Source organism: Anomaloglossus baeobatrachus, chromosome 2 (genome assembly GCF_048569485.1).
Source record: "Anomaloglossus baeobatrachus isolate aAnoBae1 chromosome 2, aAnoBae1.hap1, whole genome shotgun sequence".
In the NCBI taxonomy this organism is placed as follows: domain Eukaryota; kingdom Metazoa; phylum Chordata; class Amphibia; order Anura; family Aromobatidae; genus Anomaloglossus; species Anomaloglossus baeobatrachus.
The window spans coordinates 690,978,568-691,003,502 of record NC_134354.1 but is presented as its reverse complement, the minus strand read 5'-3'; positions in this window follow the sequence as shown (position 1 = coordinate 691,003,502).

Sequence of the window (24,935 nt, the reverse complement as noted above, 5' to 3'; positions counted from 1 at the left end):
GCAAATGCGATCGCACGAGAAATCGACACATGTAAAGCAGCCTTTAGACCCAAGTGTTGCTCTTATAGATGTGTTAGCCTTTTTTCTGGGTTATAAAATGGAAACCTGTATTGTCTACAATGAGCTAAAGAAAAGTATCCTTCTGCCTCTGATCTCTCTAGTTTTTAACAGGATATATGAGGTGAAGATTTTCCCCAATCTGAATCTTGAAGAAGCCTTTAATTAGACTAAAATACCCAAACACATATTTATAGGTTTGCTCCACTACTTAAATTTTGATGACCTTACCATAGGATTAGTGCTGTGTGCCGGACCACCACCAATTTGATATTAATGGCCTAACCTTTTCAAAGATTAACATAAAAGTTGTGGAGTAACCCTTTAAGATTGCAAATGGAAGATGTCTTTTAATACTACTTATGGGTACTTTGAGCATCTTCTTATACCATTTTGAGCTTAGTAATGCCACAGTCCCCTTTCAGGAGTTTGTTAATTATATATTTTGGGAAAATCTGTCTGTATGGGGGCATACCTGGATAACATACTGATACACTCTACTGAATTGGACGTTAAATGGTAACATGTCCACATAGTTCTTCATCTTCTCCAGGAGTATAACTTTATTGCAACAATATGAAATGTCTTTTTGAGAAGCCTCAATGCCCATTCTTAACACTAGAACTACTGGACTCGTGACACCTATATAGAAATACATGGTGCAAAGTAGTCAAAATGACTACCTCAGTAGTTCTAGTGTTAAAAATGTAATGTCTGAGAAACGTCTTCAGTAATCTAGATAAGCTTTTTGCAGTATTTAAGTGGCCCTGTCTCCCAATTTATCAAATTATTTCTGGAATTTATTGCAGACGTTTTCCTGGTCACAAGACCTTACCTGCCTAAAATTAGAGTAGGCCTTCTCTTCTTCATCAATTAAACCCTACTAAGCCTTTCTTCCTGGACGTGGATGCATCTTCTGGAGTTGTGGCAGGAAAAGAAAGGAAGTAGGGGGAAGACTCATGTCCCATGGTTTCTTCTCCAAAGTTTTTTTCCCCATTCAGGCGAAATAAAGAATTGGAAACATAAACATCTGGTCATAAAATGGGAGCTTAAGAATGAGCTGGAGGAAGGTCCACAATTATCGTCATTGATCATAAAAATATGCCTTACCTCTAGACAATACAAAGATCAAATTCCTTGTCCTTCATCGGTCTCCTTTACTATTGTCTTCTCTGGCTCAAGATGTTAAAGACTTTGTTGCTGCTTGTGTTCAAAACTAACATTCATCAAAAACCTTCAAGCTTGCTTCTCTCATTGCCAACTCAAGGAAATGCTTTGGACTTTCTTACAAATTGGTTGAGTTCCCCTGACTTCCTGGTGTTACGGATAGTAATAGACTATTTCTCTAAAATAAAGAAACAACAAAGAGCCAGCACCAATGTGCACTAAGGCATCAAATATTCCAAACTGCATTATAAAAAATTTTTTTTTTTTTTTTTTGAGATTTTTGGCAAACAATTGCAATTTCTTGAGCTGCTTCGCCACGTCACGGCAAATCTCATTTGAAGCAGTCCTACACTAAAATATTTTTATAAAATGTGCCATGCGGCCTCACACATGAATAACAGAACTGCTCTCAGCAGCACTCACCTGGTCTATTGCAGTCCCGTACCCATGACTGAGTCACGGTTGTGGGCGGGACAGGTCCAAGCAAATGCTGCATGAAGTATATATATAGCCTGTGGACAAAGCCTGATGACCCAATGTGAACAGTCACCAAACGCCAAAATCTATACAGATGGAATACATCCCAAATTGGGGTGCGTAGCAAGGTGGAGGTCAACCACCGACCAATTCAACAAAGAAACAACAAAGAGCCAGCACCAATGTGCACTAAGGCATCAAATATTCCAAACTGCATTATAAAAAAATTTTTTTGAGATTTTTGGCAAAAAATTGCAATTTCTTGAGCTGCTTCGCCACGTCACGGCAAATCTCATTTGAAGCAGTCCTACACTAAAATATTTTTATAAAATGTGCCATGCGGCCTCACACATGAATAACAGAACTGCTCTCAGCAGCACTCACCTGGTCTATTGCAGTCCCGTACCCATGACTGAGTCACGGTTGTGGGCGGGACAGGTCCAAGCAAATGCTGCATGAAGTATATATATAGCCTGTGGACAAAGCCTGATGACCCAATGTGAACAGTCACCAAACGCCAAAATCTATACAGATGGAATACATCCCAAATTGGGGTGCGTAGCAAGGTGGAGGTCAACCACCGACCAATTCAACAAAGAAACAACAAAGAGCCAGCACCAATGTGCACTAAGGCATCAAATATTCCAAACTGCATTATAAAAAATTTTTTTTGAGATTTTTGGCAAAAAATTGCAATTTCTTGAGCTGCTTTTTGTTTTTTCTTTATTTCTCTAAAATAGTACACTTTAATAATCTAAATGGCCATTCTTCTTCACCCTGTCTGGTTTCCCTATTTTTTACAGGGAAGCTGTCAGCAGGTTTTTGCTATATAATCTAGAAACAGCATGCTGCAGGAGTTAAATCACAGATTTCAGTTATGCATCTCTTATTAAGCTCTGTACTATTGTTTATTTCAAATTATTGTTTAGCACCAGGAGTTTATCACTGCTCAGACTATATTAATACAGCTTCTGATCTGATAATAAGCAGCTCAGTGTTTATAAAATATGTACACAGAGAGGGTGGGGGCATCTTTATTAGCTCTCTTGCATTGTTAAATCTAAAAACTCTTAAAGTGTCAGAATTGATGTGTAACACCCTGGGGTCGAGCGGTTTTCACCCGTCGGGCCGGGGGTCCAAATCCTCTGCATCATCACGGGCTGGCCTGGCTCGGTTTCATGACCCAGAGGTGTACAGGAGGGAGGGAAGGTGGTGGACGGGAGGAATGATGGAGGATGGGGGTGGTAGTGATGGTTAGGAAAGTCTTTTTAGATCGTGACGCCACCTGTGGTCCATGGACAGAGACGGGGCTGCCCTCTGGGGCTGATGGTAAAGGTCGCAGCCAGGATGGTGTCGCTCCCCACAGGTGGAGAGGGGTTTCCCCAGGAGGATGATGGAGGACGGGTGTGGTGGTAGTCCCAGTTGGCACCGCAGCGCTGGGTGACGGCGATGGCAAATGAGAGCCAGAGGCAGGGGCTGCGGTTCCAGGTCTTTTACTCATAGGTAGTTATGGCGCTGCCCCAGAATACCGATCTCTGCCACGATGGGCTCCAGACGATCCCGGATAGTTGGTGGTCACCGCCAGTGCCCTTCAAAGTCTTTCTAGTGAAGTGTCCCATGGTTGCTATCTGGAACCCGGGCCGAGCCTCCAGCTCCAAGCCACGGGCCCACGAAGAGAGAGGAACGCTAAACTCCTGTTGTCTGTGCGAGATGTTGCCCAAGCTGTGCCCGGTAAAGTCTGCACTAGTGAGATGGTTGCGCCTACTTCTTACCCCAAGTGGTGACCGACCCCAGTGGTTGTTCTAGCGACTGGGGAAGTCCCATGCTTCGTGATGGCTAACCACCCTGTCTGCCCTAGCCCACCCCCCTGTGGGAAAGCACCTTACTGATGTATGTGTGACGCCCTGGACTATCAGGTCGTCACAGGGTATTGTGCAATCTGCCCTTCTGTGCAATATCCACCTCTTCCTTATTTATGGATATATATTTATATCCATAAATAAGGATAATAATTTATGGGTCCCCAACTACACAGTGTTGCCTACATCAGCCAATTAAAGTCCTAGGTAGACTCTGCACCACACCCACCAGACACACCAGTGGACGGCCTGAGTGGAATAAGGTTGCTCACTTGGGGGGTTGGTTGGGAAGGTCAGGAGTGTCAGTTAGTTGGAGTTGAAGTTAGAGGTTGAAGTGAGGAGTGGAAGGAGAGAGGAGGTCAGGAGCCAGGCTCCCTGGAAGCAACTAGGTGGCAGACGGTGGTCTGGACCTGGTAGGAGCTGGACCCCCGGTCACAGGGGATTGTGACAAGGGGCACGGAACTGTCGAGGAGGACAGCCGGCGGCCTTGTACCATCACCGGGCTGGGACCAGGGCACGACGGGGTACATGAACCCTAGGTCAGGGAGTAGCTTCAGGCAACCTGATAATTGACCCGACGAGGACGAAGCCTTTAAGATCCGTTCTCCACCCGCTCCAAAATCAGGGTACTAGCGCAACGAGGGGGATAGGACTTCCCACTAAAACGGTCCAGAAAATCCCAAGCGTGAACCCCGAGAGCAAGCTCCCACAGTTAGCCACACTTGGGAGCGGGACCCGACTAGTTTCATGCTACCGGGGCCAACCAAAAAGTGAACTAAGTGCCAGGGAAAAGGTCACAGATCATCAGGCAAAACCATTGGGGACGGGACCCAAACAAGCTCCCCTCAGCGGCAGCGGTGTCCAGAACTTTGGTTTATTCAGTTCTCAGTGTCATCTTTTTGGACTGTGTGAGTACTAAAGTGTTCCCCTTGGTTCCCCACGGCAGTCCCCAATCACCATCACCGAGTCCCGGGGCATCCCCCTACCTGTGGAGGGTTCTAACACCTGGCTGCCCCATTCCATCACCCCAGTTACTCCCAACTGCAGCGGTGGTACTCCTAATTACCACATACCATGGGTGGCATCACAAACTCTAATACATCCCCTGTAAATAGCTCCCCCTTCATTTGAGTGGCCGCACAACCCTTGGGTCCGAACGCCCCTTGAGCCACCGCGGATCCGGATCCGAGCAGCCCGGCTGCTGACACGGGGGCGGCACATATATGTATGTGTTTTTGTGAAGGCACCGGCAATTAACCCCCTCCTAACTGGGATGGATAATATCCCATAAAAGTGGTGTAATACCCTGTGGCGCCTGAAGCCCAGGGGCGCCACAGATGCATCAAGTAAATTAAGTGATATATCGGTGGATTCAGGATCTTTGCCTACATCATGTTGCTCTCAGAAGAGGTAGCAAAAACCTGCTGACAGATCCCTTTTAAAGAGAACCTGTCAGGTGTAATATGCACCCAGAACCACGAGCAGTTACCATCCCTGTATACACTAGCATAAATAAAGGGATCTTTAGAAAAAGTATTTCTAAAGATCTTTTATCTTATGCTAATGAGTGCAGGGACTAGTCCCAAGGGTGTTATATCCCTTGACTAGCCGTGCTCTTAGCATGTTAGCATGTCCACAGGGGCGTACTAACATGCTATTCAATGCAGCGTCACTAGCGGTGCAGCGTGTACCTGTGTTCGCTGTGACCTCGCTTCTTAATGTCAGGCACTTCCAGTCATGTACAGTAGACCTCTCTGAAGCCAGGACGTGTACACCCGGCTTCATACTGTGCATGATCGGAAGTGCCCGGCATTCAGAAGCGCGGTCACAGCGAACACAAGTACGCGTTGCACCTCTGGTGACGCTGCATTGACTAGCATGTTAGTACGTCCCTGTGGGCGTGCTAACATGCTAAGAGGGCGGACTAGTCGGGGGATATAACACCCTCAAAAACCTAGTCACCCCTCTCAGGGCTTGATGGACACACCAGGGGGTGAAGCCAGGTGGTTGGCCACGCCCACCAAGGAGTTCAGAGAGTCTGAGGTGGGAAAAACGTCAGATCAGTTTAGGAGGTGAAGTAGAGTGGAAGCAGGCCTGTGTGTCAGGTCTGCAACAAACTGACAGGTGCCAAGGTTGGAGCCCAGGCACTTTTGGCTAGAAGGCATACGGAGGCCTCTGCCTGCAGGAGCTGGGAAGACGGCTCGGTGGAACCATGGTGGACCGGGACAGGGTAGTGGCCCGCCAGTACCGACCCGGGGAACCAACTGGAAACCGGAGCACAAAGGGGGGGTACTCAGACCCTGAAGTTAGGTCCAGAAGCTAATGGGGACTAGCTAATTAACTGATTGCGGCAAGGACTATAGGTCCTTTCCCACCCAAAGTCCCGACTGAAGACAACAGCCCAACGAGGGGGATAGAAAGCCACCGCTACAGCAGAGAGATCCCACGGGCCAGTGTCTGCGGGCAAAGGGCTCCTTCGACAACCACAAGCCGGGGAGCGGACTCCTGTATTGCAAGTTCAGGTAGTCTATCATCACACAAACAGGTGCAGGAGAAAGGCAGAGACCACCAACCGGGTGGGGGACCAGACTGCAGCCGGCTGCGGGCACCGACCACCATTACCTTGGTTTACCAGAGACTTGTGTGTGTTACTAATCTTGAGTACAACAGTGCCCTCCGGCCGCACATCTCCATGCACCGCCAAACACCCCCAACGGGTTCTGGGGCCACCATCCCTGCCCACGGAGGGGTTAACAACTTGCTGCGTAACATATCCCCCAGGTGCCCCCATAACTGCAACGGTGGTGTCCACCTTCACCACATCCCGTAGGTGGCGTCACGAACATAACCACGGCTCCGGCCGTACACCTACATCCCCTAAACCGCCAGCCCCTTTCAGATCGAAGTGACCACAGGGCCTCCAGGTCTGGAGACGTTCGAGCCACCCACCAGCGAGCCCGGATCCGAGCGGCTCGGCTGCAGTCGAGCACGGGGCGGTACAGATGAGCCGGGTAAAGTGCCTGGAAATGGCTCTAAGAAACAATGCAACATTTCCATATCTGGCGATCAAAATACAGGAGGAGCCCACGCATTTTTATAATTATTTTTTTTTTTTAAATAATTAAAAAATAAATAATGGGCTTCCCTGTATTTTGATTGCCAGCCAAGGTAAAGCCAGGCAGAAGAGGTGGCCATTACGTTTTTTTTAATTATGTAAAAAAATAGTAAAAAAAAAAAAATGCGTGGGCCCCCGCTCTATTTTGATTGCCAGTTAGGCAAAAACAGACAGCTGGGGGCTGGGATTCTCCACAGCCCGCAGCTACCCCTAAAAATGGCTCATTGTTTCTTAGCGCCAGTTCCAGGAACTTTACCCAGCTCGTCCAGCGGACCTGATGGGGGTGGCAGGCTCGGTAATAAAAGTTAATACCAGCTTTGTATTCTCCGCTGCTACTAAGCCCAAAATTCATGGTGTCACCCCAAATTAGACATGGTCACCATGAATTTCTAGTAAACAGTAAAAAAAAACACAACACATAGAAATTTTTTTATTAGGAATAAAACAAAAAAAACATTTAGAGACTCCATCTTTATTATAAGAAACTCCTTAGTCCGACGTAGTCCACAGGGAGAGCCATGTCAGCTCTACTTCATCACTGTGTATAGAGCCAGAAGCAGGCTGACACTGAGGGTATGATTCTGTCGCGGGCGGGGAGGAGGGTGTCAGCACACTACGCTCACCCCCTTCTGCTCGGGTCCGGCGGCCGCTGCTCAGTGGTGGCTCGAGCTGTAGGCCGGATCCCGGGGGTTCTCGAGCGGCACTCCTCGCCCGTGAGTGAAAGGGGTTGGTTGGGTGTGGGAATTGGTTATTGTCCGTGACGCCACCCACGGTTGTGGTGATTTCACCACCGCTGCTCGATACGGGGGTCCCGGGGATGGTGATGCGGAGCAGCCAGGTGTTGTGTTGCCCCTCCGTGGGTAGGGGTTGGTGATCCCGGGGCCCGGTGATGGTGAGGGAGGTGCAGGGCCTGGTGGGCGCAGGGACGCGGGGGCAGCGCTGTGCCTTGCGGCACTGTGGTACTCACTCAGCCTGAGACACTGACACAGTTCTTAGTAAAACACTCGGCTGGATGGACGGGTACCCTCAGAAGGCTGCGGTTGTTGTTTCTCCCCTGACCCAGTTTGATGGTGTAAGTCCTTTCTTCTACTTCCGTGCACCCTTCTCCTGCACTCCGGCTTCCAGCTGGCTCCCCGACTCCGTACCGGGGGGCCACTGCCCAGCCCCGGCTACCTGCGGTTCCACCAGCTGTCTCCCCGGCTCCCTGCAGACGGCACTTAGCGTCTGCCGGACTTTCTCTACGAGGCCCTAGGCTCCAACCTAGGCCCCTGGCTCCGTCTGCCTCTCTGCAGACCTTCACTCTTCCTCTCCTAGGACTAGACTGGGCTTGTTTCCTGCCTCAAGCCAGTTCACTCCTGGGTGGGCGTCTCCATCTCCTCCCTCCGCCCACCTGGTGTGTCAGTCTGAGCCCGAGGCAGAAAGCAGGTCACTTTGGGGATGTCTGCTGTGAACTGCTGGGGGTGGGGGTGGGGGTGTGTGTGTGTTGTTACCTGTGTCCCCTGGCTTGTCCAGGGCGACACATTCCCCCTTAGCAAAATGCAGACCGTCCTCGGGCTGCCCGTCCATCACCGGTTTTATTTTTCTTTTAAACTGCAAAAGATAAAAACATCAAACTCAAGCATGTTCAATCCTCCCAAAACGGGATGCACATTACTTTAACGTTGCAATAACAGTCAAACACTTTTAATAATAACTGTGTAACGGGTCCTTCAGTCACCCACCCAAACAACCTAGCCTTGGTGCTGCCCCTAAAGCCCAGGCAGCACCCCTTGACCCCAGTCCAGGAACGGCTCCAGAATGGTCAACGGGACCGGTACTTCGCTGCCGTTGCGGCCGGGCGGACTGCCGGAGCCGTCGTCATCTCCGTCGCGGCCGGGCGGACTGCCGGGGCCGGTGGCAGGGTGGTGACAAAGGTGAGGCCTGGGGACCCCAGGTCTGGGTCCTCCCCCACAGACGCTGCGGGCTCCGCTACCGGTAACAGGGGTAACGGCTCGGTGCATCGCTGCGGCGGCCTCTTCCAGGAACCAAATGCTGGCAGAGTCCTGGCGTCCCTGCTTCCACAGCCGCGGTTCACATGCGGCCGGACGCCATCGCGTCCCCCTTAGCTCTTTCCGGCCCCTCCTCTCTCGGGGCGGGGTTTTGGCCTTCGCGCCTCTACTACTCGAGAAGACGCTCGAGCGGGAACTTTTCGCGCCAAAGATGGCGGCTTCTGAAATTTTTCTGCCGGATACCTCCGGCGGTAACAAGGCGCACCTCTACCAGACGGCAGAGCGGTAAGATCCTGTTCGTGACGCCAAGTTGTCGCGGGCGGGGAGGAGGGTGTCAGCACACTACGCTCACCCCCTTCTGCTCGGGTCCGGCGGCCGCTGCTCAGTGGTGGCTCGAGCTGTAGGCCGGATCCCGGGGGTTCTCGAGCGGCACTCCTCGCCCGTGAGTGAAAGGGGTTGGTTGGGTGTGGGAATTGGTTATTGTCCGTGACGCCACCCACGGTTGTGGTGATTTCACCACCGCTGCTCGATACGGGGGTCCCGGGGATGGTGATGCGGAGCAGCCAGGTGTTCTGTTGCCCCTCCGTGGGTAGGGGTTGGTGATCCCGGGGCCCGGTGATGGTGAGGGAGGTGCAGGGCCTGGTGGGCGCAGGGACGCGGGGGCAGCGCTGTGCCTTGCGGCACTGTGGTACTCACTCAGCCTGAGACACTGACACAGTTCTTAGTAAAACACTCGGCTGGATGGACGGGTACCCTCAGACGGCTGCGGTTGTTGTTTCTCCCCTGACCCAGTTTGATGGTGTAAGTCCTTTCTTCTACTTCCGTGCACCCTTCTCCTGCACTCCGGCTTCCAGCTGGCTCCCCGACTCCGTACCGGGGGGCCACTGCCCAGCCCCGGCTACCTGCGGTTCCACCAGCTGTCTCCCCGGCTCCCTGCAGACGGCACTTAGCGTCTGCCGGACTTTCTCTATGAGGCCCTAGGCTCCAACCTAGGCCCCTGGCTCCGTCTGCCTCTCTGCAGACCTTCACTCTTCCTTTCCTAGGACTAAACTGGGCTTGTTTCCTGCCTCAAGCCAGTTCACTCCTGGGTGGGCGTCTCCATCTCCTCCCTCCGCCCACCTGGTGTGTCAGCCCGGGGCAGAAAGCAGGTCACTTTGGGGATGTCTGCTGTGAACTGCTGGGGGTGGGGGTGTGTGTGTGTTGTTACCTGTGTCCCCTGGCTTGTCCAGGGCGACACAATTCCACTTGCATATGACTCCTGCGAGTCTCGTATCGGTACCGTATCACCAAGCACGGCGCACACTCTCCTGACAGGAGCGCCTCAGCTGCATGGAAATACATGCAGCTGACCCGCTCCTGTCGGGAGAGTGTGCGCCGTGCCGGGTGATACCAATGCAAGACTTGCAAAGTGACAGTCAAAGTTCAATCAAGTCCATGGCTCATGGACTCGGGTGAACCCTGACGTCATTGCGAACACGGCCGAAAACATCTGAAGACTGCCGAGTGATGAGCAGTGCAGTGAATACCCCTGGAAGTTAATGATCGGACCCGGAAGCAGAAGTGGCCGGGAGACAGTGGCTGAGCGAGTCTGCAGGACGCGTCATGGGAGCAGTAAGTATAATGACAATGTTTATTATTAACTATAGTCTTTATTTTACAGACACCCCCCCCCCCGCCCCATCTTATAACAGTAAAGTCCAAGTTTGGGGTTCGGACGCAAGTTCGCATTATCTCAGAACCCGAACTCGAACATTACAAAAAGTTCAGGCAAGTCTCCCGAACAGGAACATCGGGGGGTTCGCCCATCACTACTCTCTACCTCTTCTAAACACATCCAACTAAAAACTCCTGGTTACAAACATACTAATGATTGGATCCTCGTCCAGTTTTATACGGAATGTGTAATTAGAAAATGAACTAAGGCAGTTTTTTATTTAAATCATTTTCTATATTAAAAAAAAAAAAAAAAAAAAGCAAAATTAGTAATCTTGCAATTTTCACAATAATGATTGGGGCTATCTTAGACTAAAGGCTGATTTACATGCAACGACATCAATAACGAGATATCGCTTGGGTCACGGTATTCGTGACGCACATCCGGCCTCGTTAGCAACGTCGTTACGTGTGACACTAACGAACGACCGCTAACGATCCGAAAAACGGCAAAAAACGTTGATTGTTGACACGTCGTTCCTTTCCCAAATATCGTTGCTCATTTTGGACGCAGGTTGTTCGTCGTTCCAGAGGCAGCACACATCACTATGTGTGACACCCCGAGAACGACGAACAACAGCGTTCCTGCATCCTCTGGCAACGAGGTGAGAGTGACGTTAATGCGGCTGCTCTCCGTCCCTCCGCTTCTATTGGTGGCCCGCTGTGTGTCGTTGCTGTGACGCCGTACGAACCTCCCCCTTAAAAAAAGAGTTTGTTCGCCGGCCACAGCGACGTCATTAGGAAGGTATGTGCGTGTGACGCGTACTAGCGATATTGTTCGCCACGGGCAGCAATTTGCCAGTGACGCACGGGGGTGCGATCGCTAGCAATGTCGCAGCGTGTAAAGCGGCCTTTAGTTTGGCCAGTATCACACTTGCAAGTGCCTTGCGTATAGCTCACGCGAGTTTCTCATTGCATCACCCGTCACGGCTGCATACTCTCCTGATAGGAGCTTCTCAGCTGCATAGAGATACATGCAACCAACCGCTCCTGTCAGGAGAGTGTGCGGCTGTGACGGGTGATTCAATGAAAGAATCGTGCGAGTTATACGCAAGGCATTCGCAAGTGTGACTCCGGCCTTTCTGTCCTTTCAGGAAGAGTTTTCAGTACAGGTTCTTGACCACTGAGGAAGGATTTTCCGGTCGTGATGGTTACTATCCCCCTAAAACTTAACCTAAAAATAACACACCGACTGCATGCGACTTGGTTAAACAAATTGGCCACAGCAGCCTTTATTACCTATTATTAACATACTACCACAAAGGGGGGCGCCGTCCAACGGGCGACCCCAAACACACAATAATAGGTAACACATAATAATAAACTGTACATGAAACCCTATGTAGGCCCGGTCCAGAAACCCTTTCCTACACCAATATCCCTGGCCGCAACACTCCGACCCAGAGATGAGGTATTAATCACCCCACGGATTAATACCCCCCAAACTTTGCAGAACCCCGTGCCTGCAATTTCCCGGAACCCAGAGACACCATACCAAGACAGTGCCTCTCGGTCCAGCTACCAATCCCTTCCAACCGCTTCTGGACCAGACCTACCCCCGCTGCTGCGACAAAACAGACATCCCTTTTATAATAATTCCTTGTTGTTTTTTGAACATAGTTAAACAAACTCACAAACACAAAAAGGGAGGGTGGGCGGGAATCTGTCGCCGTCCGGAGTCCAAAAGGGGAGGTAAGACCCTCCCTCATCACTTTTATACTCCTCCCCCTCCCCTACAGGGATCCTTTTCTCCACCAATCCCCTATACCTTCCCATAATGCCCCTCATTATAACTTTATTAACCCCTCACTCCCTCCCTTCCCTCTGGTCATGTCGCCCCTCCCACCTATGGGGTCCATGGCTTTCTTGACCACTGAGGAAGGATTTTCCGGTCGTGATGGTTACTATCCCCCTAAAACTTAACCTAAAAATAACACACCGACTGCATGCGACTTGGTTAAACAAATTGGCCACAGCAGCCTTTATTACCTATTATTAACATACTACCACAAAGGGGGGCGCCGTCCAACGGGCGACCCCAAACACACAATAATAGGTAACACATAATAATAAACTGTACATGAAACCCTATGTAGGCCCGGTCCAGAAACCCTTTCCTACACCAATATCCCTGGCCGCAACACTCCGACCCAGAGATGAGGTATTAATCACCCCACGGATTAATACCCCCCAAACTTTGCAGAACCCCGTGCCTGCAATTTCCCGGAACCCAGAGACACCATACCAAGACAGTGCCTCTCGGTCCAGCTACCAATCCCTTCCAACCGCTTCTGGACCAGACCTACCCCCGCCACAGGACAGGACACGTGACACCTTACGTGGCCTGGACCCGCCACACACCCAAGGCTTGCTCCACACCATCCCGCAAACCCAGGGCCCATAAATCAGAACCAATATCATTAAGATGAACCCCATCACCTCTCCGAAACTGCCACTTTGCCGATTCCAGGTCCACATGCCTCACCACCACGCCGCCGTTTCTCCGCACGAAACGCGCAACCACCCTGTTCACTTGCGCCCGGGCGCGATTAATCTTCTCAACTGACCGAGCCCCCCTCCACCATAATCTGGCCACAATATCCGACCACACCACTATCAGGCCCGGATACCTTGCCCATAACCGCAGTAGGTCGATCTTAATATCCCGAATCAGATCGCGGGATGCCCGCGAACCCAGGTCATTCCCCCCCACGTGCAAAACCAACACGTTCGGGGGTCTGTCCATCCTGCAATAGTATTCAAATTCCGGCACGACCCTGCTCCATTCCATGCCCCGCACTCCAATCCACTTGACCGATTCCAGCGATCTGTCCACACCCAACTGCCGACCATTCGGGCGAGCGTCGGCCCGACGGGCCCCCCAAAAAACGAACGAGTGCCCCAGGATCCAGATCAGACACACTCCTACAATAAAGGAAACAATTTTAACAACAACACCAGCATTCCAGATTGCCACAAAGAACAACAAAACCTAACGGCAGAACAAACAAACTCCCCACCAGAGGCCTCAACGAGATAATAACTGCGGGCGCACATAACCACGAAAACGAGAGGACTCCCACCGACCAATCCATCTCACCATGTCATCCCCAAGACCCCAACGAGAAGCCTCGGTAGCCGCCCCAATCCTGAACGAATGGGACCCGTAATCCTCTGGGCGCTCACCCGCCCAGTGCAGGCAAGTCCTCAGCACTGCCACAAACTGATAACGAGACAACCAAGCCCCGTCCTCGTGACGTAGCAGCGGGCCCGGAAGACCGCCCCGCAGACCACAAAACTTACTCACCACCTGCACCGGGCACAAGCCATCCCCTTGCACCGCATACAACACTACCAACCTGCCCCGACCCATCTGGTCCGTCTTGGACCGCCGAAGCCGACACTGCACTCTCTGTCCCACTACCGACACATCCTCGAATAGGAAACCACCCCCACTCACCCTTGACGGGCTCACCAATTCTCCTATCCGAAAAGCCCCGAAAAAAGCTAACACAAAAGCAGTTTTAAACAACACCGTCTCATACGCTGAGACACAAATGCCCTGCAAACCATCCACCAAACGCCGTAACAAGTCCAACGAAATGGGCCGCCTAGTGTCCCGCACCTTCACCCCTCTACGAAAACCTTTCAATGCTTGCCGTACCCGGAAGTCCCGTGAAACGTCCTGCTCACCTCTAACCTTTAACCAAAAGGCCACGGCCGCCACCCTAATCGCCACTGCCGACGCTGACCTCCCAGCCCTAAAATCCTCACTCACCAATGCCAAGAGCGCCAGTAAATAATCCACTCGCCCGTTACCAAACATCTCACCCAGCACTGCCTGCCACTCAACCCACACCTTAGCATAACGGCACCAAGTCACCTCAGTCACCGAATTCCTAATCAAACCCGCAATCACTGCCTCACCAGGCTCCACAATTCCTCTGGGCACACCGCTCCGACCTCGTCCGCCCCCGGCAGTAACTCCCGAAACCTGTGGAACTGAAAACGAGATAAAGCGTCAGCCACCCCGTTATCCACCCCCGGCACATGTTTTGCAACCACATGAATATTCCACAGCAAACACTTGAGCACCAAATGCCGCAAATATGCCACTACAGGTCCAGATTTCGCTGACAAGCTGTTTATTGCATGTACAACTGCCTGATTATCGCAATGGAAGCACACCTTACGTCCCGAAAATTGCGACCCCCACAACTCCACCGCCACCACGATTGGAAACAACTCAAGCAGAGCCAGATTTTTTACAAGGCCACCCTGTCGCCAATCCTCGGGCCACCTTCCCACACACCAATGACCCTGAAAAATGGCGCCGAAACCCGACGACCCGGCCGCATCCGTATACAGTTCCAGAGCATCATTGGGCACCACCTTCTTCAACCACAAAGTGCGGCCGTTAAAATGTCGCAAGAAGACGTCCCAAACCAACAAGTCTGCCTTGATCTCCCGCGTGACCCGCACGAAATGCACCGATGACCGTACGCCTGCCGTAGCTGTTGCCAACCTCCTGGCGAAAACACGCCCCATCGGCATAATCCTGCATGCAAAATTCAGCTTTCCAAGCAAAGACTGTACCACCTTAAGCCGCACTTTTTTTTCTGCCAGCATTGCAGCAACCGCACTCCGCAAATCCACAATCTTGTCCTCTGGCAACCTACATTCCATGGCCAGCGAGTCGATTTCAATCCACAGGAACCGCATAACCGGCGCCGGCCCCTCCATTTTTTCCTGCGCCAAAGGGATCCCGAAACGATCCGCCACTCTCTGCAAGGCGAATAACAAACCAGCACAAACCACGGAACCCGCCGGACCAACACACAGAAAATCATCCAAATAATGAATAATGGATGACAAACCGGACACGTCCCGCACCACCCACTCCACAAAGGAGCTAAAAGCCTCAAAATATGAACAAGAAATCGAACAGCCCATGGGCAAACACCGATCAACATAAAACTTCCCGTTCCACCAGCAACCCAGAAGGTGCTGACTCTCCGGATGCACCGGCAACAAACGAAACGCCGATTCTACATCCGCCTTTGCCATCAATGCACCGCGTCCTGCCGCCCGTACCAAGTCCAGCGCTTTGTCGAACGAGACGTAGTACACCGCCGACAATTCCGGAGCAATGCCGTCATTCACAGACGACCCCTCCGGAAATGAAAGATGATGAATGAGCCGGAATTTATTCGACTCCTTCTTTGGCACCACCCCCAGCGGGGACACCACCAAATTACTGCACGGAGGGCTCTCAAATGGGCCCCCCATCCTGCCCAGCTCAACCTCTTTACCCAACTTCTCACCCACAACCATAGGGTGGTCCCTTGCCGACCGCAAGTTACGACAAACCGGAGGCAATGCCTCAACCGCCGACGGAATCCAAAAACCGTACAAAAAAACAAACCGCAAGAGTGACGCCGCTGCCCCGTCCGGATACCTACTTAAAAACTGCGCCATCTCCTCTATTTTCACCGGCGTCCTCCCTTTTTCCAGACCCGTCCCCAGCCTTGCCTCTCCCTTTCTTAAAGCATTTGGACAAACTATTCCCCCCCCGCAGCCGGAGCACTCATGCTTGAACCTACACGCTGCGCCAAATTTGCACTGGCCCTCGTTAAATTGCCAGCACAATCCCTTTTTCTGAATCCCCGAGGGCCCGGATCCCGTTCCCCCGGCACCGCCACGAAAGGGCTGGCTCGGGGCCGCCATTAAGCGCATCCATAAGGAAATGTCCTTATGATCCCACCGCATGCCGGGCCGCAACGCCTTCCGCTGCCTAAACTGCTCATCATACCGCAGCCATGCCAAACCCCCGTACGTGCGATATGCCTCCCCGATTGCATCCATATAGCCGAATAGAGCCGAGCAGTGCTCCGGCTCCTTTTCCCCTACCACGCTAGCCAAAATTGCGAACGCCTGCAACCAATTGGAAAAGGAACGAGGAATGAGCCTATAACGGCGTTTTTCTTCCTCCTCTTTTTCCTTCTTGGAATCGCTCGGCTTCACCTTGTCTAGATTAAATTTTTCCAGGGGTAGTAAGGAAAATATCTCCACATACTCCCCTTTCCAAATTTTTTCCCTCACCTCCTTTTTGAGGTGCGCCCCCAGCGGTCCCTCAAAGCACACATACACCTCGCTCTTAGCCCTGTCATCCAGCCGCACCACCTCATCCTTCTTTTCCTTTTCTCCCGCTTTATCGCCTGCAGGCTCCACTACTCCGCTACCTACACCCGCCCCCACTGGCACCGTCTCGCCGCTAGCCGCCGCTGCGCCATCCGCCGCCGACCCCGTCCAGGCCGTCGCCGCCGCCGGCGCTCGCGCTAAACCCTGCAAAAACCCCACCAACTGGCTAAGCAAAGCTGACCCCTCTGGCACTGCCGTGCCCGCAGCCACCTCCCCAGCACCAGCACCCCGCGCCGCAAGCAATGCCGAATCCACGGCTAGCTCACCCGACCGTGACGCAGAGATGGAATTCGATTCAGCGATGTCGTCCGCCATCGGCTCCTCAAATTCATCCCCCGACCTGAGGGCTCCTTCTTCCTCTTCACTGTAGCCGTCCTCCACCGTCCCAGCTCCAGAGGACGCAGCCGATGCGTCCCCTCCACCACAGCCACCCTCCTGGGCAGCCGCGTGGGCGCTGGCGGTGGGCGTCCGTTGCTTTCTGTGCGGCGACAGCCCACCAGACCGTCCTGTCCCCTGGGCCGCCGCCGACCGAGTCCTCTTCCTGGAGGAGCCTCTCCCCGAGCTCAGGGGGCTCCCCACCGCCGGTTCCCGCCCTCCCGGGCCTCCAACCGAGACCTCCCGCTGGGTCCTCCCCCCCCCGAGGGAGACCGCGGCCGCCGGGCGCAGAGCTGATGACCTGAGGGACCTGGCGCGCCCTGCGGGGGTCCCACCGTCCCTCCTCTCCTCCGCAGCTGTGCAGGTATCCGGGTGGCGCCTGCCCACACCGGTCCCCCTGCCGGCTGCCTGCGCCCGGCCCCCCCAACGTCCACGGGGGGTATTGCTGGCCTCCATCACAAGCCGGGCACGCTCCTGGTCAGAAGCAGCCGCCGGGACGTGCCCCACCGCCGGGGGCCCGGCGTCCAGAGCAGGCCCCAGGCTGGACACGCCCCCTCTCCGTGCCTCCGGTTCATGCTGGGCACGGCCTGGTCCCCGGGCTGCCGCCGGCCTGTTCAATCGAGCCCGAGGCCTGGGACCGGAAGTAGGCCCCAGGCCGGGCCCGCCTCCATCCAGGCCACCGCTGGCCTCATTCCATCGCCGGGCTCGCTCCCGGCCGGGAGACGCCGCTGGGCTCTGCACTCCAGCCCGAGGCCTGAGACCGGAAGAAGGCCCCGGGCTGGCCACGCCCCCTTCTCGGCCGTCGCGGCCGCGTCGGAGATTCCTCCCGGCGGCCAGAGCGGACGCAGGGAGCTGCTGCTGCCCGCCCCGCCGCGGAGGGTCCCGAGGGGGGGCTCTCACTTGGCCTCCTTGCTCCCCCGCGCCCGGAGAGTACCTGACAGGGGGCCTGGAACGCCGCCCACGGCGAGGGGGGGAACAAGGGGCAGGTGCCGACGGGGAAACCCAGGCAGCCCTGAAGTGAGACTGCACTGCCTGGGCCCCGTGCACCGCCATCGCCGCTCGGATCATCCGATCCAGTTCCTGGAGATCCGCCATCAGTCCTGGTCGTGGTCCAATCTGTCGCCGTCCGGAGTCCAAAAGGGGAGGTAAGACCCTCCCTCATCACTTTTATACTCCCCCCCTCCCCTACAGGGATCCTTTTCTCCACCAATCCCCTATACCTTCCCATAATGCCCCTCATTATAACTTTATTAACCCCTCACTCCCTCCCTTCCCTCTGGTCATGTCGCCCCTCCCCCCTATGGGGTCCATGGCTTTCTTATCAGCAGAAGCAGAATTACAATGACAGGTAAAAGCTCCATACGTGGCTGATAACATGGTGCGACCATTCACAATAGGTGTCTCAGTTGACTCTGCTGCCCCGAGGTAAACAATAACTTTTGCACAGTAGATTCTTTAATACAAAATATTGTCAGTCAATCTATCGCTGCTAATGTACATGTGAAAATCATGAAACAACAAAATCTAAAATAGACCCTATGGCCAGTATGAAGATTACAACATTTCTAAGTTATATTTTGAAATCCTTATAATCATTTTTGAAAATGTGGTTTTTCTTCCCTTTCTTTTTAGTGTTCTCTCACATCTGAGTATGAAAAAAATCGGTCCGATTCTCATCCATAGAAGTTGGACAAGTGAAATCTGTTTAGTATTCCATATGTCATGCGAGTGTGCAATTTTTTTTGTCGCTTGGCATCTAAAGGACATCCATATGCAATGTGTTTTTTTTCTCAGCAGCTATTATTATACTATCATTTACAGGAGCATTTACTATGTTCTACAGAATTGTAATGTGCCCTTAAAAATTGGACGTCAAATGGATGGTCTGTGCACCGTCCATTTTTATCGCACACCCAAAGTCTTGCATTGGTGAGTCTTGTCCTATATATGCAGCCATACACACCATGTTGCGATTATTTCATCAGTCCGATTTGAGCTGAGGATAATCGTGCAGATCAGCACTGACTTATTGAATAACATTGGTACAAAAGGAATGCCATTTTTTCTTGCATTGCACTTGTCTGTTTTAGGCCCCCTTCACACGTCCGTGAAAAACACGCACGTGTGTTACGGGCCGTTTTTCGGGTCCATGTCCGGTTTTTCTGTCCGTTTTTATGGTCCGTGTGGCACCTGTGTGAATTGCGTATGCTAGCCGTGTTTGTGTGTAGAACGTCCGTGTGTGCGTGTGGAATTAACATGTATGTGTACGTGTAATGTCCGTGTGTAATGTCCGTGTGTGTGATGCACAATGTCGTTTATAAATGTCGGCTGACAGCAGACAGTTGCGCGATGAGAATGAACTCGGGTGAACTTCACCCGACTTCATCCTCATACCGCGGCTCTGTCTGTGTCGAGTACTGATTAGCGGTCACCTGTGAAGGATTCACCGGTGACCGCTAATCCCCCGAGTGACTGACGTTTTCCCCCCTCTCTCATACTCACCGTTCCTCGATCCCCGGCGCGGCGCTGCACGGCATTCACACTGCTTTTACTATTTTGAAAAAGCCGGCCGCTCATTAAACAATCTCCTATTCCCTGCTTTCCCCGCCCACCGGCGCCTATGATTGGTTGCAGTGAGACACGCCCCCACACTGAGTGACAGGTGTCACACTGCACCCAATCACAGCAGCCGGTGGGCGTGTCTATACTGTGCAGTAAAATAAATAAATAAATAATGAAAAAAAAAACGGCGTGCGGTCCCCCCCAATTTTAATGCCAGCCAGATAAAGCCATACGGCTGAAGGCTGGTATTCTCAGGATGGGGAGCTCCACGTTATGGGGAGCCCCCCACCCTAACAATATCAGTCAGCAGCCGCCCAGAATTGCCGCATACATTATATGCAACAGTTCTGGGGCTGTACCCGGCTCTTCCCGATTTGCCCTGGTGCTTTGGCAAATCGGGGTAATAAGGAGTTAATGGCAGCCCATAGCTGCCACTAAATCCTAGATTAATCATGTCAGGCGTCTATGAGATTCCTTTCATGATTAATCTGTAAATTACAGTAAATAAACACACACACCAGAAAAAATCCTTTATTAGAAATAAAAAACACACACATATACCCTGGTTCAACAATTTAATCAGCCCGAAAAAGCCCTCCATGTCCGGCGTACTCCAGGATGGTCCAGCGTCGCATCCAGCGCTGCTGCATGCAGGTGACCGGAGCTGCAGAAGACACCGTCGCTCCGGTCACCTCCACGCGGCAAATGAAGACAGCCGCGCGATCAGCTGAGCTGTCACTGAGGTTACCCGCTGTCACTGGATCCAGTGACAGCGGGTAACCTCAGTGACAGCTCAGCTGATCGCGCTTCTCACCTCAGTTGCCGCGTGGAGGTGACCGGAGCGGCGGTGTCTTCTGCAGCTCCGGTCACCTCCATGCAGCAGAGATGGATGCGACGCTGGACCATCCTGGATTACGCCGGACATGGAGGGCTTTTTGGGGCTGATTAAAGTGGTGAACCAGGGTATATGTTTGTGTTTTTTATTTCTAATAAAGGATTTTTTCATGTGTGTGTGTGTTTATTTACTGTAATTTACAGATTAATCATGAAAGGAATCTCATAGACGCCTGACATGATTAATCTAGGATTTAGTGGCAGCTATTTAATTATTTATTTATTTATTTTACTGCACAGTATAGACACGCCCACCGGCTGCTGTGATTGGGTGCAGTGAGGCACCTGTCACTCAGCGTGGGGGCGTGTCTCACTGCAACCAATCATAGGCGCCGGTGGGCGGGGAAAGCAGGGAATAGGAGATTGTTTAATGAGCGGCCGGCTTTTTCAAAATAGTAAAAGCCGCCGCAGCAGTGTGAATGCCGTGCAGCGCCGCACCGGTGATCGGGGAACGGTGAGTATGAGAGAGGGGGGGAAACTGACTGACAGACTGTGAGAGAGGGACAGAGAGACCGACAGAGAGACCGACTGACGGACTCAGGGAGATTGACCGACATACACAGAAATAGAAAGAATAGCCGACATCACTAGAAATAAAAACACCAAACGGACACGGACTATAGGTAGATGCATACGTGTTTACTAACGTGTGTGCACATATCCATAGACTTTCATTGTGTCCACGTGTGCGTGCTCCGTGCAGATAACGGACATGCATCCATGCAAAACGCAAACACATACGGATCACGGACACGCACACACGGACATAATGAAATAACGCACGTGTGACCACAATCATAGATTAACATTGGTGCACGTTTGGCCGTGTCTCCGGCATATACGGAAACGGACCAAACACGCACGTGTATCACGGACGTGTGAAGGGGGGCTTATACACAGATGCGAACGAACCATTAAAGCCATAGCTTTTTTACTAATTCATCTACATTCATCTAGCCATATTACAACTTGTTTTTTTTTGCTAGTGGAGCTATAGTTTTGAATGACACCATTTATTTTACCATACAGCATACTGGAAAATGGAAAAAAAAAAACAAGTAAGGTGAGAAAAAATTGAGTCCGATGTGTAACCCTTGATATTAACCCGATTACCATTGCACCAGGGCAATCGGGATGAGCCAGGTAAAGTGCCGGAATTGTCACATCTAATGAATGCGACAATTCTGGGTGGCTGCAGGCTGCTAGTTTTAGACTGGGGAGGGGGCAATAACCATGTCCCCAACCTAAGAATACCAGCCCCCAGCTATTGGCTTTATCATGGCTAAGTATCAAAATTGGGCGGGACCACATGCCGTGTTTTAAAATTATTTAAATAATTTAAAAAGCCACATGTGGTTCCTCTTATTTTGATACACAGCCAAGATAAGCACAGGGCTGCAGCCTGTAGCCGTATGCTTTATCTGTGCTGGGTATCATAATATGGGGGGAATCTATGGCAATTTTTAAATGTATCTATTTATTCTTACACTATAGAAACGCACACAGCGTGTGTGATTCCATGCAGTCACTCATGCTGTCACACAGGGAGGGAGCGCAATCTGACTGCAATCAGAGATGTCGGGAGCAGTGCATATGCATGAATGTAATGAGCGGCCCTGGAAGTAGTGTTACCACGGCGCGGGAGACTCAGTAAGTATAACACACCTGGTTTATTCCTTTTCTTTCTTTTTCTTTCTTTTTTTCATTAATTATCCAAGTGGCATGATTTAGGTAGTTACCCGGAGTTCCTTGGGAACTCCGGGCCCTGGTTTGGTGCATGGGTAATAGGTATCCCACATGGATCCGAACATTTACAGTCTTTGTCCGCCCATCACTAATCAGAAGTGATCTTATACCACTTATTTTATTATCAATGACTAATAAAATCTATTAGAAGCCAACAAGTCAATTTTCACTTAAACTGCATATTAACCCCTTAAGGACAGACGAATTTATATTTTTTTATTTATGTTGTCATTCTTTCCTCCTCTTAATTTTCTCTTGAAATAGAAAATAAAAGTTTGTCTTTTTGTGGCAATTTGTTGTTTTGAATGACACCTTTCAATTTACCATGTAATGTCCTAAAAAACTAATTGCAAATTAGGTGAAATCGTCAAAAACCCGCAGCCCTGCCATTGTTTTATGGCATTCATTGTGTGTTAAAAATGACATGGCAACATGAATTCCAAAGTCTATACGATTATGTTGATAGAAAACTTGTATAGTTTTTTTTTATTTCATTTTATTGTATTGAAAAATTCAGAAATTTGTAAAAAAAAAAAATATATATATAACCGTTTTGCATCCCCATTTTCTGAGCCTCGTAACATTTTAATTTTTCCATCAATTGAGCTACATGAGGAATTATTTTGTGTAGGGCAAGAAACTATTTTGGAGTGAATATAAATTTTTGATCACTATTTTATTGCAGCAACTGAAAAACAGCGATTCTGTCCATTCAGTTATTTTAATGATATTAACAGTTCGGATTACATAATTTTATATTTTGATAAATTGGACTTTTACAGGCGAGGTGATACCAAATGTGTTTATTTTTTAACATTTTTTTTTTTTTTTTAAATATTCTGTAACTTTGGATTTGGAGACCCAAAGTCAATCCAGGCATTGCGGTTCATAAACGGACTGTGAAATATGCCCATTTGAACCTTACCAACCTAGTTTGTACAGAAATGATTCAGGACCTCCGACAGCTTCTTCTGATTCTGATTTTGGACGTCAGAGGTAAACTATTCTATCTCATTCACTGAAAAATTTCGAACCCAAGTTGAGATTCTGTGAGACGAAAAATATCTATACTCTGGTCTAAAACTTCTATCCATGGTTCTCTACTGATCCTAAGTAAAGAGGAAGTAAAGAGGGAGAGTATGGCCATGTTCCACCATGCACTTACCTCTGACCGGGATCCCATTCCTCTCTGCCACCCGTCCCCTAGTAAAGCATGCATGTGCCGGCTCTCCAGGGCTCATACTTCATGGTTATACATTTATGTGGACTGATTCACAATTACTAATGAGTCCAATGTGCTCAATACACGTTTTTTCCAGGCAGTGTCCAGATGACAGACTTTAAACCAGTGTTCCTCAACTCCAGTCCTCAAGGCCCACCAACAGATCAGGTTTTCAGGATGTCCTTAGTATTGCACGGGTGATGGAATTATTCCTTGTGCAATACTGTAAAAATCCTGAAAACCTGATCTTTGTTGGGCCTTGAGGACTGGAGTTGAGAAATACTGCAAAGACCTGTCTCCCTTTTTCCAGTACCTGATAATGTCTCATTGGTTTCTGTACAGTGAGAAGGTAAAAGAGAAAGTGGATGGTGCCTCATTGGGCAAGCATTGGTGAGATCTGTTGTCTCAGTGAGAAGGTGAAATTTACTAGTATCATCTCATCGCTAGAGTAAAAAGCAAAGAGGAGGGCACTTCATTGGGCAAGCACTGGGGAGATCTCTTGTATTCTAGGATATCTAGTCTCATCCTATGTTGTTGTGTCCAGACACAACACCTGTGCACCTGCAAAAGGCATTCGGGATAGAAGTCACCAAAGATAATTCTTGCCTGGATCCAGCCAGGTCAGAGCAAACACACTCTGGCGCAGCTTCACTAATGCAGTGTTCTCAGAAGATCACCTTACCTTTTTTTTACTTCACGAAAGCAAGATTGTCTTAAGGGGGCTTTACACCCAACGACATCGCTAACGGGACGTCATTGGGGTCACGGAATTCGTGACGCACATCCGGCCTCGTTAGTGACGTAGTTGCATGTGAAACGCAGGAACGACCGTTAACGATCAAAAATACTCACCACATCGTTGATCGTTGACACGTCGTTCTAATCTCAAATATCGTTGCTACTGCAGGTACGATGTTGTTCGTCTAGACCTCCTTGTCTGCAGACCGCTCCCCATTTTAACCTACTTGAAGTCCATTATTGACCTAGTGAGTTACTTCCCTTCAAGTTGACAAAGAAATTTAATTACACTTATATTAACATAAGCAGCCCCAAGCATATGTGCACAGGTAAGATGTGTGTAAAATAAGGCTGGAATATGAACTTGGATATGACAGGCCTAAACTGGCAAAGGCTAGAAAACAGCGTTCAACTGGAAAATGTTACACATGCACTGTCAATTTTGTGCACGTCTATGGAAAAGTAGACCACACCTAAACCTGAAAAGAAAAAAGTCATCTACAAGGAGAGGGGGCCAGATGCTCTATAAGTATGGCATATGTGTTTGTGCCAAAGTTATCCTTTATATCTTCTCCAAAATCACCTTGTATAAAACCTGCCCCTTTATGTATACTAAGGGCTTAAACATTTATTTCTGCATTGCCAAATCAAGGCATTACGAGTTAAGTATAAGTTTGTCTTATGGAATTAAATCTATGATATGCAATGTTAATGCCTATACAAGTTTACTACACCATAAATCAGACACAAGTTTTGTTAAACTTGTTTTAGCAGTAAGGCAAGTCTGTTATTCTTCTAGTAAAGTAAAAGTAGAGTCCAGA